The 14,312-nt window shown below is 41.0% G+C and overlaps 1 protein-coding gene and 1 long non-coding RNA gene across 2 annotated transcripts in view; one reads left to right on the top strand and one right to left on the bottom strand.

Moving 5' to 3' along the window:
- Positions 1–14,312, top strand: part of LOC135219066 (uncharacterized) — a 155,253-nt gene that overhangs the window by 35,791 nt on the left and 105,150 nt on the right. The gene's annotated exons all lie outside the window — the stretch shown is intronic.
- LOC135220344 (uncharacterized) overlaps positions 813–14,312 on the bottom strand; it is a 32,212-nt gene continuing 18,712 nt past the window's right edge. Inside the window, exons 3-4 of the long non-coding RNA XR_010315674.1 lie at positions 2,470–2,628; positions 813–988 (exon numbers count right to left, since the gene is read on the bottom strand). This is a non-coding gene — a long non-coding RNA (uncharacterized LOC135220344). The remainder of the gene's footprint in view (positions 989–2,469; positions 2,629–14,312) is intronic.

Raw genomic sequence — 14,312 nt, 5'->3', positions numbered from 1 at the left:
AATTGTAAGCTAATACTCTTACAGTATAGTAATATTCAATCATTTGTCTTCATTTTGAAAGAAATTGGAAGTCTCTAGGACAATATTTAGATTTATGGTGAATTTTTGGAAAAAATATTTGTTTACGTCCACGCGTTACGAATTCATGCATTATTTTGTGATAATATTTTCTCTGTGTTGCTTTTATCGTTTTACAATGTGTTATATACCAAAATGATTGCAATTTAGTGTACATTACAACGAAAGAAAAAGTAACTGGTTACCTTTAACCGTTTTGCGCACAGTGCGATTTGAATACAATTATATATGAAATTTTGTTTTTGCGCTATCATATATCGCATTATTTATATATGATAATGATAATTTTTTTCATTTCTGATGGTTGCATACTAAACTTCAGCCAATGACAAAAAAGGAGCCAAAAATGAACTCTTAATCTTGAAAACTAAGCGCGCTGTGATTTTTTGAAATAAATATTTTTTCCGCTTCCGTGCTCACTCTGAAACACCTCCGGCACACGGGAGACAATTTTTTTTTACCGCTTTGGCGTAAGAGGGTTAACAGGGGAATGTAAGCATCAACAAAAATAATGCACTGCATATAAAAAAACCAACTTACCAACAATGCAAGATATGAACAGCCGTCTGGAACACAATTCATTCGTAAATAGGGTGGTGACTGTACAAGGAGCTACAATGCACATACAGTTGTACTTTAACCATTCCATCCAAAGAATGGTATACTACTGGCATATCAATACACAGACAAAATATTTTTTGTTTCACAGAACAAACCTCTTAGATTTTACCTGAATTAGCCACTTGCAGTGCAATAATCAGCCTTGAAATAAAGCCGTTCCTGAATGTGGGAGCACTACATCAAGTCTTCTTCCAGCAGAATACTCATCCTCTAAGTGAAACCCCTTTAATCATACACTGTATATCATGAAGAGTTATCATAAGCCTTATTAGTGTGAAGGTACCTAACACTGGAATGAGGATATTCAATGTAAAATAGGAGGTTTGGTCTTATGCAAAAGGATTTTTCTTTCAAGTTCACAAAAGGAACAAATATGACAAATTTTTAACCAATTTGTATTTTTCATAGCTAACAAACCTGAGGTCTTAACAATAGGATAAATTCCAAGCGCCGGCTGGTAATCAGTTAAAAACAATCATAGATAGTAAAGCAAGGAATCTGTGATGTCCTGATTTTGGAAACCTAACTAAGATGGCTAAAGATTAAAATGGTATATGAGTAGAGAAATAACAGAAAAGGTGGCTATTGCACAAAAATAAGTGGTAAGTGCCTATAAATAATGGGAAAGGACATAAATGTGAGCGACTGGTGTTAAATACCTATATAAAGCCACAATAAAATATCTGCAAGAGGAAAAGGAACACAATCCAAATTAGTGTCAATGTAGGAAATTACCAAGTCAGAGAAAAACTACAGTTGTGCTGTATGCTTTTTAACTGCACTAACAAAATAACACAAGGCTCCATTTATGAATAGTAAAATAGCTGCTTATATCCAAGTGAATACATCTAAACAGATATTCTTCCTACTGCAGACTCTCCTAAATGGTGTATTCAAACCTGAATTCAATACACAATATAAACATATATTTGGTATAATTATGCTTTCAAAAAACTCATATTTAAAACAAAATTTTGAAGGTTAACACCTCACAATGACAAGTACACACAAGTATAGACATCCTATACAACTTCCTGGAAAATATGCATCCAAGCAGAAGGAAATACTATCATATAAATTTATATATGAAAAAAGGATAAAAACAATTATATATGAAACAAGGATAATGATTGCTGGGAGAATGTTACAAAACAAAACAAAAAACCACAGACACATACTACATGTACACGAAACATTATCAAAATGTACAAATATCTCAATGAATACTCTGAAACATGTAGATGCCACAAATTCTAAAATAAATTCCCATTTCTTTCTATGTAAGGAAGTTCGAAAAAATATGATGACTAATCAAAACATACTTTGTTCACACAATCAAATAGTCCCTGAAAGTGATGGTGACTCAGCTTAAGACTACTATGCCTTTTGAATGAAATCTCATGCATTACAGTACTATTAGAGGCCAGTTCACTTGTCTCATGAAGTAATCAGTAGACAGTTAAATGTGTCTCCTGGGTGATAGAGACAATGGAAATCAAGAGGTTTGTTTGTTGTTTTTCCAATAGTACACAAGGGATACTAATAAAGAATAAACAATTACAATTCTTATCATAATACAGATAAAACATACAATTCCTTTCAAGGTCAAAGACCTACACATAACAAAAAAGAAGTATTTTTAATCCTCCAGAAGGAGCATTGCACGATTTAATCTTGCAATATTCTGATTCATTAAAAAGATTTTTTTATAATATAATGAAACATCCACTATATAGGCACAAAAGGAGTACATGCAGTAATAACACTAACCTTTCCCGGTATAAAGCAGCACATCTGGCAATCAACATACTTCATAAAAGTCATATTGAGTAAAGAAAGTCGGGTTTCAATGGCTGTAAGAATGTCACAGTGCCGATACAGATGATGATTCCGTCGTTCTGATTCTCTTCTTGGCAGTTGACTTTTCACCTATAAGAACAATGAACATTAATTATCTCATTTTTGAATTTAATTTAAGGTCTCATTTTTAATACACAAAATAAATACACTTGCCTGCATTGTTTTCAAGGTCTAACATATACCTAATTTTAGGCCAGTTTTTTGCACTGAATCCAAAAATCATGCTCATTTTACATAATCAGATCAAGTTAATGAAATATTAGCACAATAAAAATATCCTAAATTCCAATCTATTTGTAGGTGAATGAAACACAATATTTTAAATAGACTGATTTATTCAAAGAAGGCTTACAAAATATTTTTAATAGATACCAAGAAGAATATAATGAACTAAGGAAGCTACTCATGGATGAATGCTCTCTCCAGGGACTTCTGTTTGTGATGAGCAGACTCCACATCCCTATTCAAGCCTCAGCAGTAGTCAGCCAGAAAGTTCACATTCCATCGGCCTTGATAGCATTCCTCCATAACACTGATATCTTGGAGAAAGTGCTCACCCTGTTCTTCACTGAAGCCTCCACAATTCTCAGGAAAATAGTCCAGATGAGACTGGAGGAAGTGCATTTTCACTGAAATGCATGCACAAAGTTGGCAGAAATTCTCCATCAACTCATCAACCACCTTCTCATACTGGGAACTTCTGCGGTTGCGAAGGAAGTTTGCAGTGATTGACTTAAGGGGCAACCAGGCAGAGAGTTCAGCAGGATTCAGTGCATCATCAAAACTTACGTCCTTGATGAGTTCCCTTATTTGAGGACCATCAAATATACCTGCCTTAAGTTTCTCCATGCTTTTTTGTTGAAACTTCTGATGGAGGAAAGCAATCCTCTACCTTCCCTGTCCAATGCCTTTACAAAGTTCTTCATGAGACCAAGTTTGATGTGGAGGGCTGGAAGCAGTATCTTGCTGTGTTCAACCAGAGTGTGGGACTCCACGTTGTGATGGCCACTTGTCTGACATAATGCTGGTCATCAGCACGGCTATCCCATAAGCACAGAAAGCATGAATAATTTGCGTAACCACCTTGAAGTCCTAAGATGAGTCAAACAACTTTAAGATCTCCAAAGATCAACCATTTATGTTCCTGGTAGTTCAGAGCAGACAACAGACGTTCCATGCTTTTGTGGGATTCTTTCATTTCAACTGAGTGCCCAACAGGGATCACTGAAAACTTACTTCCGTTAGATGAGTCAATGAAAAGTCTCCATTCCATAACATCATACTTCAGACCAAGTAATTCAATCAGGTTAGCAATATTGTTACAGTAGACCAGTGAAGATGCTTCATCAAACGTGAAGAATTTTCTAAATTCTCTCTCGTGGTCCTGATACCAATAGAATGTTGTTCCTGGCGCCAGTAGACATTTCTCTCGAAGACAAGAACCCAGTAAATGGGCAGACTCCTTGACTGGCTTTATGGCAGAAGGAACATCAGGGTATTGAACATGGTGCTAGTTTTTGCAATTGATGCCTTTTAGATTTGTCATGCAAAAATAGCAGTTGGTAACGTGACCTTTACCTTCCCTCCATCATTGGGACACCAAATGGCATACTCTTCCTTTTCTTGTTCCTCCAATCCCGTAAGTTCTCTTTACGTTTTGCAGCAGATATGGGGCCCGAATGGCTTACCCTGGTCCCCTAGTTTGACTCCAAATTAAGCTTGGTATGCCTTCTTCACAAAATCCGTGATTTTTGCTTGATGGTCTGGGAGAACCACGTGTCCACAGATGTAACAGAACCTCTTAGGATGGTTTTTACACTTCCAATCCATTTTCATACATATCTAGACTTGAACAGAGAAATAAAATTCATTATTATAATTATTAAAGGTTACCTACGACCCAGTTTTTCACACATACACACACAAAAAAAAGCCCATAAACACTTAGATAATTGCAATATTTTGGAAAAATATGCTGGAATAGAAATAGACTATATCTTAGAAACCAGACCTGACCCAGGAAAATGAACTATTTTTTCAATTCAGCTGCAAAAAAGGGTCCTAATTCAGTTGGAAAACTCTTGACCTTTGAAGAAAAGTTTTGAAATGCAGGCCAGTGATATGAATACTTTATATATAATTTTCATGCTTCATAGATATAAAGACTAAAGTGGTAGTATACCATTTCAAATGCCCAGTCCAAAGATGTTCCAGCTTCTATGTTGATAAGACCACCATGACAACCAGCAAAGAGGATCTCCTGTAATGCCCAGGGAGGCACCATAAAAACAACCAAATGAGAGAGGCACAGCATACTAGCATCACAAGAAAGACAATAGTGGGGAAAACAAAGTACTACAGTAGACCCTCGCATTCATGGAGGATGGGTACCAGACAGCCAACCCACACTGCGAATATCTCAAATCCACGAATCCTTACAACCCCTCCAAAAACACTTAGAAATGCTTGATGGTTAAAACACAAAAAAACTCTCTAAAAATCTCGGTTCCCACTTCCGAAGAATTGGGAGAGCCAGTGAGAGTGCCAACTGTTTCCTCCCTGACAGGAGGAGGCAGACCCTCAGGAGTCTTGAGGCGAGACTTCTTCAGGGGCGGAGAAGATACCTTCTCCTTCTTAGGCTGTGAAGCCTTTGAAGAGAGAGGTGAGGAGGCAGCAGATGAGGATGAAGACAAAGCTGAAGATGACAACACCTTGGATCTCTTCTTCTTTGCCTTCCTCTTCTTCAGCTTCTGCAGTAGAGTTGTCAGGGAACCCCAAGGGGCGGCAGATGACTCATCGGGTCAAGGAGCTGATACAAGGACATTTTTGGGTACGGCAGCAGGAACAGGTGTAGACACAGAGTCAGGAACAACAGCAGGAATGGCAGGTGGTGTTACTTGTCACGACTAGAGGGGACAGAGGGGCGGTAACCCTTAGAACATGTAACGGTGCCACACCAAAACCAGGGGGAGGCACTGCAGTGACAGGAGCTGGCAACTGATAGATTGGCAAGTTAGGTCTGGTCCCTCTCACTATCTGGTAAGGTGATACATTTGTCAGGTGGTGAGACCAGACCAGGTGAGGAGGCACGTAGTAGCTGGGCAGCGTCCCACTGTGGGTGAATGGTGGAACTGACAACTGCATGCTGCTGGCACTTCTATTTAGGTGTGCCAATAAAGCCTGGATTGACAGAGTGCCAGCCAATCCCAAGGAAGTCAAGCTTGATCTAAACCTGACACCTCACCTGCGGAAGCAAAAGTTGGGTTAAATGGGGGGGGTCCCCATCGTTCCGAAGGTGTACCTTTGAGGCGAGGAAGGCCCTTAAAGGAGCTTTCCTCAGGTCTGCAACCACAGTCCCCTTCCTCTTCTCTCTCCGACTCATCGCAAGGGGAAGAAGAAGCGGAAGTCTACTCCAAAGGGATGACATTAAGTACAGGACAATTGCTGGGAAAGAGGTAAGAGGAGGCAAGGTCAGGTACCGTAGGTGTGGTAGGAGGTGTCTTATCTCCCTCCACTGATTCAGTCTTCTTAATATATTTCCTCCTCCTGGCAAGCTTCCCGACTGCAACACAGGCCACAAAGAACACTGCACACTTATCATGAAGGTTGCATTCACGCCCACAGCAAGATGAGCAGAGGGCATGAGGGTCAATCTCCACTGAGGCACGGACTTTGCCGCACCCCTTACCCTCTACCCCAGGGCAGTGTCGGCTTGGGGCAGATGACACAGGCTGTTGTAATTCATTGGTTTGCACTTTTCTCAAAAACACAAACACACTATCAGAGAAATTAACATAAAGACAAAAGAAAAATCCAACCAGGATTGAAAAGAAATCAGCAATAACAGCCGAGCAGAGAGCGGTGAAGAACACGACTATCCACATCGACAGCCGAAAGCAAATTGGAATATTTACATTCGATCAGAGGGACTACAAAAGACCGGACCGGTAGTTAACCCTCTTACACCGATTGGAAGTATTAAACGTCAAGTCAAAATGTCTCCCGTATGCCGATTGGACGTATCATACGTCGGCTCAAAAAAGTTTTTTTTAAAATTCGCGGAAAAATACTTATAGGCCTATCAGCCGAAAACTTTTGAATCACGCGCCTTGGGGGATGTGGGCTAGTTGTTCACGGATCAAGGCGTTGTTTTGTTGTTTTTTTTACAATCGCTACGCAGGCGCGCAAGCGTGAATTTCTTTCTTATCGCACTAAAAAGTATCAGTGACACATCTCAAAAATTATTTCGTCACTTTGACATAATTTTTGCACCATTTTAAAATGATATTGTTATGATACAATAAAGTTTGTTCATACTTACCTGGCAGATATATATATAGCTGTATTTTCTGAAGTCCGACAGAATTTTAAAAACTTCCGACACACGCAGTGGTCGGCCAGGTGGTTAGTACCCATTCCCGCCGCTGGGAGGCGGGTATCAGGAACCATTCCCATTTTCTATTCATAATTTTTATTTCCACTGTCCCCTGAGGGGAGGTGGGTGGGTACTTGATTATATATATCTGCCAGGTAAGTATGAACAAACTTTATTGTATCATAACAATATCATTTTGTTCATGAAACTTACCAGTCAGATATATATATAGCTGAATCCCACCTTTGGAGGTGGGAAGGGACAGAATAGAAGGATTTTAGGAAACAAATGCATGCAGATGATTTACATCTTGGTTCCACCTGTTAGCATAGCTGGCTTCGTGGTTACTGCCACGTAAGTCTGCTTGTGCTACTAGAGTTGCCAGCGAGGTAGAGACCTATATAGCTGGTGCACTCCAGATGATCTGTCAACAGGGGCGAGACCACGACGTGACTAGACCATATTGACCATACCATGAGGGCTAAGAAGTAAAATAAATATATATATATATATATCACCACCTGACCAACCTAGCCAAAGTTAAGGTGTTTTAACTAAGGCTTAAGAGTTAAGAAGTCGCCGTTGTCGGCGACTCAACTAAATTAAGAGCTCTTCCTAACCATTTTCTACAGGATAGGATGAGTGGTACTTCTTGCCCCCAAGATTGTGTCTGCAGACACGTATGGCCCTAGCGAGCAGCAGATCTCATATGCCATCTTCACATCTCGCAGGGAGTGTGAAGTGAACACAGAGTTGCTTCGCTAAAACATGGTACTCAGGATGTTACTGAGTGCCATGCTCTATTGAAATGCTTCCGAGGCCGCGCCCTCACCTCGTGAGCATTTAGATAAAAAGATTTCAAATCTTTGTGCAAAAACACAATGAAGGGAGCATTTTTTGAAAGAACTCCTTAACACTAAAGCCAGGGTGTTCTTCGATATGGGCAAGTCTGGTCTTTTTCGGAACACTGCAGATTGCCCGAATGACTTCGACTTTCTTGAGTTTTATGTAGATAAAACTTGAGAGACCCGACAGGGCACAGGACTCTCTCTGGCTCCTGCCCACTAACTTGTGCCATCCTTGCTTCCAAGCTCCTGGCCCAAGGACAAAACGGGTTTCCATTCTTAGGCCACAACGGAAGGCTTAGAGAGCACACCGCCTTGTCTTCTCTAAAGCCAAAACTTGTGACGATGGCTTAAAATTTCACTAACCCTCTTTGTCGTATCTAGGGTGGTTAGAAGAAGGCCTTCCTGATCACATGCAAAAAGTTAACAGGTAGGAGAGGTTCGAATGCTTTAACATCAAGAACTTCAGACTACGTCTAAGTTCCATATTGAAAGCTTCGATCTGGACATGCACAGTCAGTCCGTCTGTACTAAAGTCAGGTGACCGACAGTTGACCAGTCAGACGAATCAAGGACAGCAAGGCTGTACCTGAAGACCATAAGGCACTATTCTTCGCTGAAGAATGAGTGTCTGGACTGCCTGGGCGATTCAATCTAAGCAAACCTTGGGGGTGTATCAACACAACCCAACGTCGTCAGCGAATCAACTGACTCGAGCTTCTGGTGCCAGGAGAAAGGAGCGAGAAACAAAAAGGCGATTCAGTCCCGAAGGAAGAATGCCTGACAGTCCAACCTGGTCTCATGTTGACACGATCATCGGGGGTGTTATAAACGCAACTGACTTCGTCAACAAGAAACTCAGGGCTACTATATGTCGCCTGATCTCGACGAGTGTCTGACTCCGAGAAAACAGGCGGTGAGACAAAAAGTAGATGGTGAGCGAGTTTCGAGATCCCACAGAACTCAAAAATCGTGAAGGGCTTTGTTGTTTGACAGACGCAAATCTCTGAGCCCAAAGGCCGTCAACAACATATTTGCATATTCTTTAATAGTTGTGACTGCCAGCTTATCCCATTCTTCAGACGGAAAAGGAAGACGGTAATCTTATTCCTGTCAACCTCGATGTCTGAACGTAGTCAGACTCAGAGCGGAGAGGTTATAGGTACCTTTCGAGTTAGAGTAGACCGACTCTCTCGGAAAAGGTTCCTTGGAAAGTGAACTAGGAAATATGTGACCTCTGTGAATCAGGATTCTGAAGGCCAACATGGGGCGATCAGCGTCATTGTCGCTCCCTGTGACGTCATAAATCCTCTTATTACATTTCCTAAGCGATTGAAAAAGGGGAAAAAAGAGACTAAACATCCATCCCCGTTCAATATCATAGGATGGCGTTTAATGGTACTGATCCCGGATCGAGAATAAGGGAGCAGAGAAGAAGCCGCCTCTTCGTCCTCAACATATCGAAGAGAAGAATGATAAAGGGCGTCCCTAAAGTCTACACAACTCTCAACTTACTTCTAAAGAAAGATTCCACTCGGAAGTGAATAGTTGCTGCCGTCGATCGAGACGATTCGACGGACTTTTGCAATCCTGTAACGAACCTGTAGAGGATCGTTACATTTTACGCCTGTTGTTATAATAGGCTCTTTCTCGTAAACTCGAACAAGGACCGAGAGAAGATACTTCTTAAGATATGAGAGAGCTGTGGAATATCAGAGTTGATCTGGACCACTGGTCCCAAAAACTCGTTTCGAGGACTGGAGGGACTACCGAATCGCTTTACTTCTTTCAGATTAAGATCCAGGACATCTGAAACCCTATCCAGATGTCTGGCACCTTCTTTTTCTATCACCTCAGGTGATAGACCGCACTGAGAGATGTTCAGAATCATTGCTAGATCTTGAATAATATTTCAGTTTCCCGGTAGGAAAAAACTGTGGTCTGAATTGCAGTCTATTCGGGGAAACAAACTTCTTCAGGAAGGAAATGGTCCCCAGCAAGCTCATCCATTCCCTCCCCGAGTAGCTTACTTCCCTAAATAAGGCTGCGCTTTGCCTAAGCAGGAGAGCAAATAAAAGTGCAATGTTGCGGTAGACTCGTAGTTCCATACCGTGCCGGTAACGAGCACCGAAAGGATTAAGAGATAACTCTGTTGAACATAGTAAGGCAAAACGAATGCAACGTTTATTCATTCACGTAAGAAATCCCCTCAATCTTAGGCTAAAGTCCGTGATTGTAGGACAGAGATACAGTTAGTCAGTCAATCCCGCAGGAGAGACGTAACCGTCAGCACAGAGATACGGTTAGTCAGTCAATCCCGCAGGAGAGAGAGACGTAACCTACCGCGCATGACAGCGCCACGATCTGTCACTGAATACTGGCTCGGTTGGACTGGAGGACAGACAGCGTGACAGCAGCAGCAGCAGCTTACGAACGTCGTCTCTTAACTTTATGTCTGGGTTGCCAGCTACCCTATTCTACGAAGAAATAGGTCCGTTATTTTTGAACGCAGAAAGACTCTCAAGCTGGTATATTTAAGCGAAACAGAAAACGCTAAATATATAGATGCGTTGTGTCGTCAGAACACTACCATACAACGGTAAAAGATAAATCGGAAACTCCTGTTAGGCTGCAGGGAGTAACGATTAAATGTCCTTAAAATAGACAACAGACCTCTCGGTTGCCATCCGAAGAGGTAACTACAGCAAGCGTATATGACTTGAAACCAACCAGAAGTAAAATAACGCAAGGCAAAAAATGAAATTATATCACAATAAAGTTTGTTCCTACTTACCTGGCAGACATATATATAGCTGAATTCGGAAATACAGCTAACATACATATCTGACAGGCAAGTTTCATGAACAAAACTTAAGAGAATCGAAGCAGTCGAAGCAGTTCAAGCTCAAGCTTCTTATGTTATTGGACATAAGCGATTCATTGACGTAGTCTACAAGTCTATTTCTTGTACGAGTCTGCGAATGACGAATGAGAGCTCTTCCCGAATCTTGGTCGATAAGAGCTTATTCGCTTACGCAATATCAAGTTAATGAGATGTTTGTCATGAGAACTAACCCATTTACGGGACAAAGAGATATTTTGTCAAAGAGGGGATACCCACTTACTGACAAAACGAAAAGTATATTGTCAATGGGGGAAAGTCACTGAATTGACAAAACGTAATCCAGGGAGTCGAGCATTTAATTTTTCCGATTCCCGTCTCAAACGAGGAAGGGGCAAGAATCCTGTTTAAGAGACTGGGCTTACGGCAAGTAGGACGACGATGTTCAATTCGGCAGCGTAGTCCCGACTAGAAACTAACAAAATCTATCCTCTGAAAAACCCTTTCAGATGGGCTAAAAAGCTTGGAAAATTATCCTGGGAAGAGGAAATAAACTCTCCAACCAGCTTCCTCTCCCGTATCACAACTAATGCCTGCTAAAGCTTAAAATTATTGGCAGTATGGCAAAGGAAGATCCTGTCTTGCGCTTTCCTGAAGAGCGTCCTTTTGATGAGTGCCTTTGCAAGAATCCTACTGAACGTTGCCGAGAGTCTGACGTGCAGGACATCGAGCCTTACATAACCCGTAAACTGCCTTAGCGCAAAGTCTTGACTGCGGTAGTGGCAACTTAAATTTATTGGCAGAATGGCAAAGGTTGCGGTAGAGCAAACGAGATCTTCCTTAACTCCATCCACCTATGCGAAAAGCAATATTAATTGACAGAGACCTCTTGAATTCACGAAACCCGATGTCTTGCTGGGTTTCGAAGAAGAAGTTGTCTGTTCACTTTAAGCTTCCTCCGAAGCACTGCCTACTTCACATTCTTTGCAGGTGAGGTAGAAGGTATCACCGAAGGTAGAGGTAAAAAATTCTTTAGGCCCAAATCTGAAACAAGAGCTTGAAGAGTTCAACAGAAACGTTCAGCAGGCGACACACCTGGCGTGCGCTGGTGCACGTCGGCGTCCACTTTTTTGGAGCGCGCTCGCGTCCACTGGAGCGCGCTCGGCGTCCACTGGAGCACGCTCGGCGTCCACTGGCGCGCACGGAGCGCGCTTGGCGTGCACCTCGCGCGCGCCTAGAGTCCATCCGAGCGTCCCAGGCGTCCGCTCTCAAAAGCTTCCTGCTACTATGACTTCTTTTACGTATTCTCGGTGGAAAGACGGACACGAGTTCAGGCGACGTTCGCCTTCTTAACTTCTCACTGAAAACGCATAACGAGAGAGAGAGAGGACGTGAAGCGTCCTCTTCTATAAAGCTTCTATTTAGAGGGCGCGAGTCCTTCCGAAAGCTCCAACCCCTGCACGGAGAGGACGCTTCGGAGGACGAGAAGCAAACTTCAGGATTCGTGCACGCGCACGCACTTTGGCAGTCTGGGGATTTTCATCAGTAACTGCCGAAGGCACGCCAGATCGGTGGGGTTCCTTGTAACCCTCCTTCGGCTTTCGACATGCTCCCTCCCCAGGTCCTGGGAGTCAAGCAGAGGTCCAGGCCTAGAGGCGAAACGAGGCCGATCTGACGCAACCTCCACTCCACACAAGGGGTATCACTGCACTTCTGCACTTCACTTTTACTCTCTAAAGCAAGCACTTTCGATTCTAAGTTACGAATCGAAAGAGTATAAGAGAAAGGGCAATTCCTCTACAGACACTGCTTAGGGCCCGAAGGCAATACTGCAGGGTTAGGAGTAACAATTACAGAAGTAGCACTTCACAGCAATGAAGAAGAGCGAGCACCTCTCGTAGACATATTCATAGCCCGTAGGCCATACTACAGGGTTAGGCAAAATAAAGTCTACAGGAAGGTTGCAGGTTCACTACCCGAGTTCACTGATTTTGTTACTGATTAATTGCGTACATACGAATCATACGTCTTCCTACGGAATTAGACATGTTTACTGATTAATTGCGTACATACGAATCATACGTCTTCCTTACGGAATAGACAAAGTCTCACACTCCTTACATGACAAATTCTCAACAAAGAAGGAAGACCCACCCTAACCCCTCGTACATCACCAAGTGCAGATCTACCGAAGCTTTCGGTAGCCACACCCTATCTTTGCAGACAACCCCGTCTGAAACTAGCCTAAACTAGATTCAGATATTTTAAGCAAAAATGAATCAAATTCAAATCAATTTAAGATAACGTATGCCTAGCCACAAATCCAAGTAAAAATAAATCAAAAGACAATTAGGATACTTAGGGCAATGAAGTTTCCAAAATCCTAAGACGGAGTACTGAAAACAGGTGTTTTCAGCACCGGCGACAGAAAAATTATGAATAGAAAATGGGAATGGTTCCTGATACCCGCCTCCCAGCGGCGGGGAATGGGTATAACACCTGGCCGACCACTGCGTGTGTCGGAAGTTTTTAAAATTCTGTCGGACTTCAGAAATACAGCTATATATATCTGACAGGTAAGTTTCATGAACAAATTATCCTTTACATGAAGTATTATATATGAAAATGTGTGCAATTTCATGTACAATACAAACAAAAACTACTCATGATCGTAGCTTTTATCAGTTTTGAAATATTTTCATATAAATAACGATAAGTGCAAAATTTCAACCTTCGGTCAACTTTGACTCTACCGATATGGTCGAGAAACGCAATTGTAAGCTAAAATTCTTATATTAGAGTAATATTCAATCATTTGCCTTCATTTTGCAACAAATTGGACGTCTCCAGCGCAATATTCGATTATGGGTGAATTTATGAAAAACTTTTTCCTTACGTTCGTGCGATAACTCTTCCGATAAATTTTTTCGTGCGATTGTCCTAATGTTTGCACCCTTTTAAATTTGCCGTTACATAAAGTTTTATATATGGAAATGTGTGCAATTTCATGCACAATACAACAGCTACAACCCATGGTTTGTAGCTTTATCAGTTTGAAATATTTTCATATAAATAACGTTAAGTGCAAAAATTTCAACTTTCGGTCAACTTTGACTCTACCGAAATGGTCGAAAAAACGCAATTTTAAGCTAAAACTCTTATATTCTAGTAATATTCAATCATTTACCTTCATTTTGCAATGACTTGGAAGTCCTCTAGTCACAATAATTTTCTGATTATGGTGAATTTTATGAAAAAAAAAAAAAAAAAAGAAAAAAAAAAAAAAAACATTTTCCCTTAAACGTCCCGCGGTAAACTCTTCCGAAAAAATCATAATTTTTTTTGTGGGATTGTCGAAATGTTTGCACCATTTAAAATTAGCTGTTACATAAAGTTTTATATATGAAAATGTGCGCAATTTCATGTAGAATACAACTAAAAAAATGATTGAAGGTTGTTTTGGTTTTTTCTCTTTTTCGAAATATTTGCATATAAATCACGATAAATAGAAAAAAAAATCACGTTCAGTCAAATTTGACTCTACCGAAATAGTTGAAAAACACAATTGTAAGCTAAAACATTTACGGCCTAGTAATATTCTGTCATTTTTCTTCATTTTGAAACAAATTTGAAGTCTCTAGAACAATATTGTGATTTATGGGTGAATTTTTGAAGAAAAATATATTTACTT

Source organism: Macrobrachium nipponense, chromosome 1, assembly GCF_015104395.2.
Source record: "Macrobrachium nipponense isolate FS-2020 chromosome 1, ASM1510439v2, whole genome shotgun sequence".
In the NCBI taxonomy this organism is placed as follows: domain Eukaryota; kingdom Metazoa; phylum Arthropoda; class Malacostraca; order Decapoda; family Palaemonidae; genus Macrobrachium; species Macrobrachium nipponense.
This window is presented reverse-complemented; position numbering and strand designations above follow the sequence as displayed.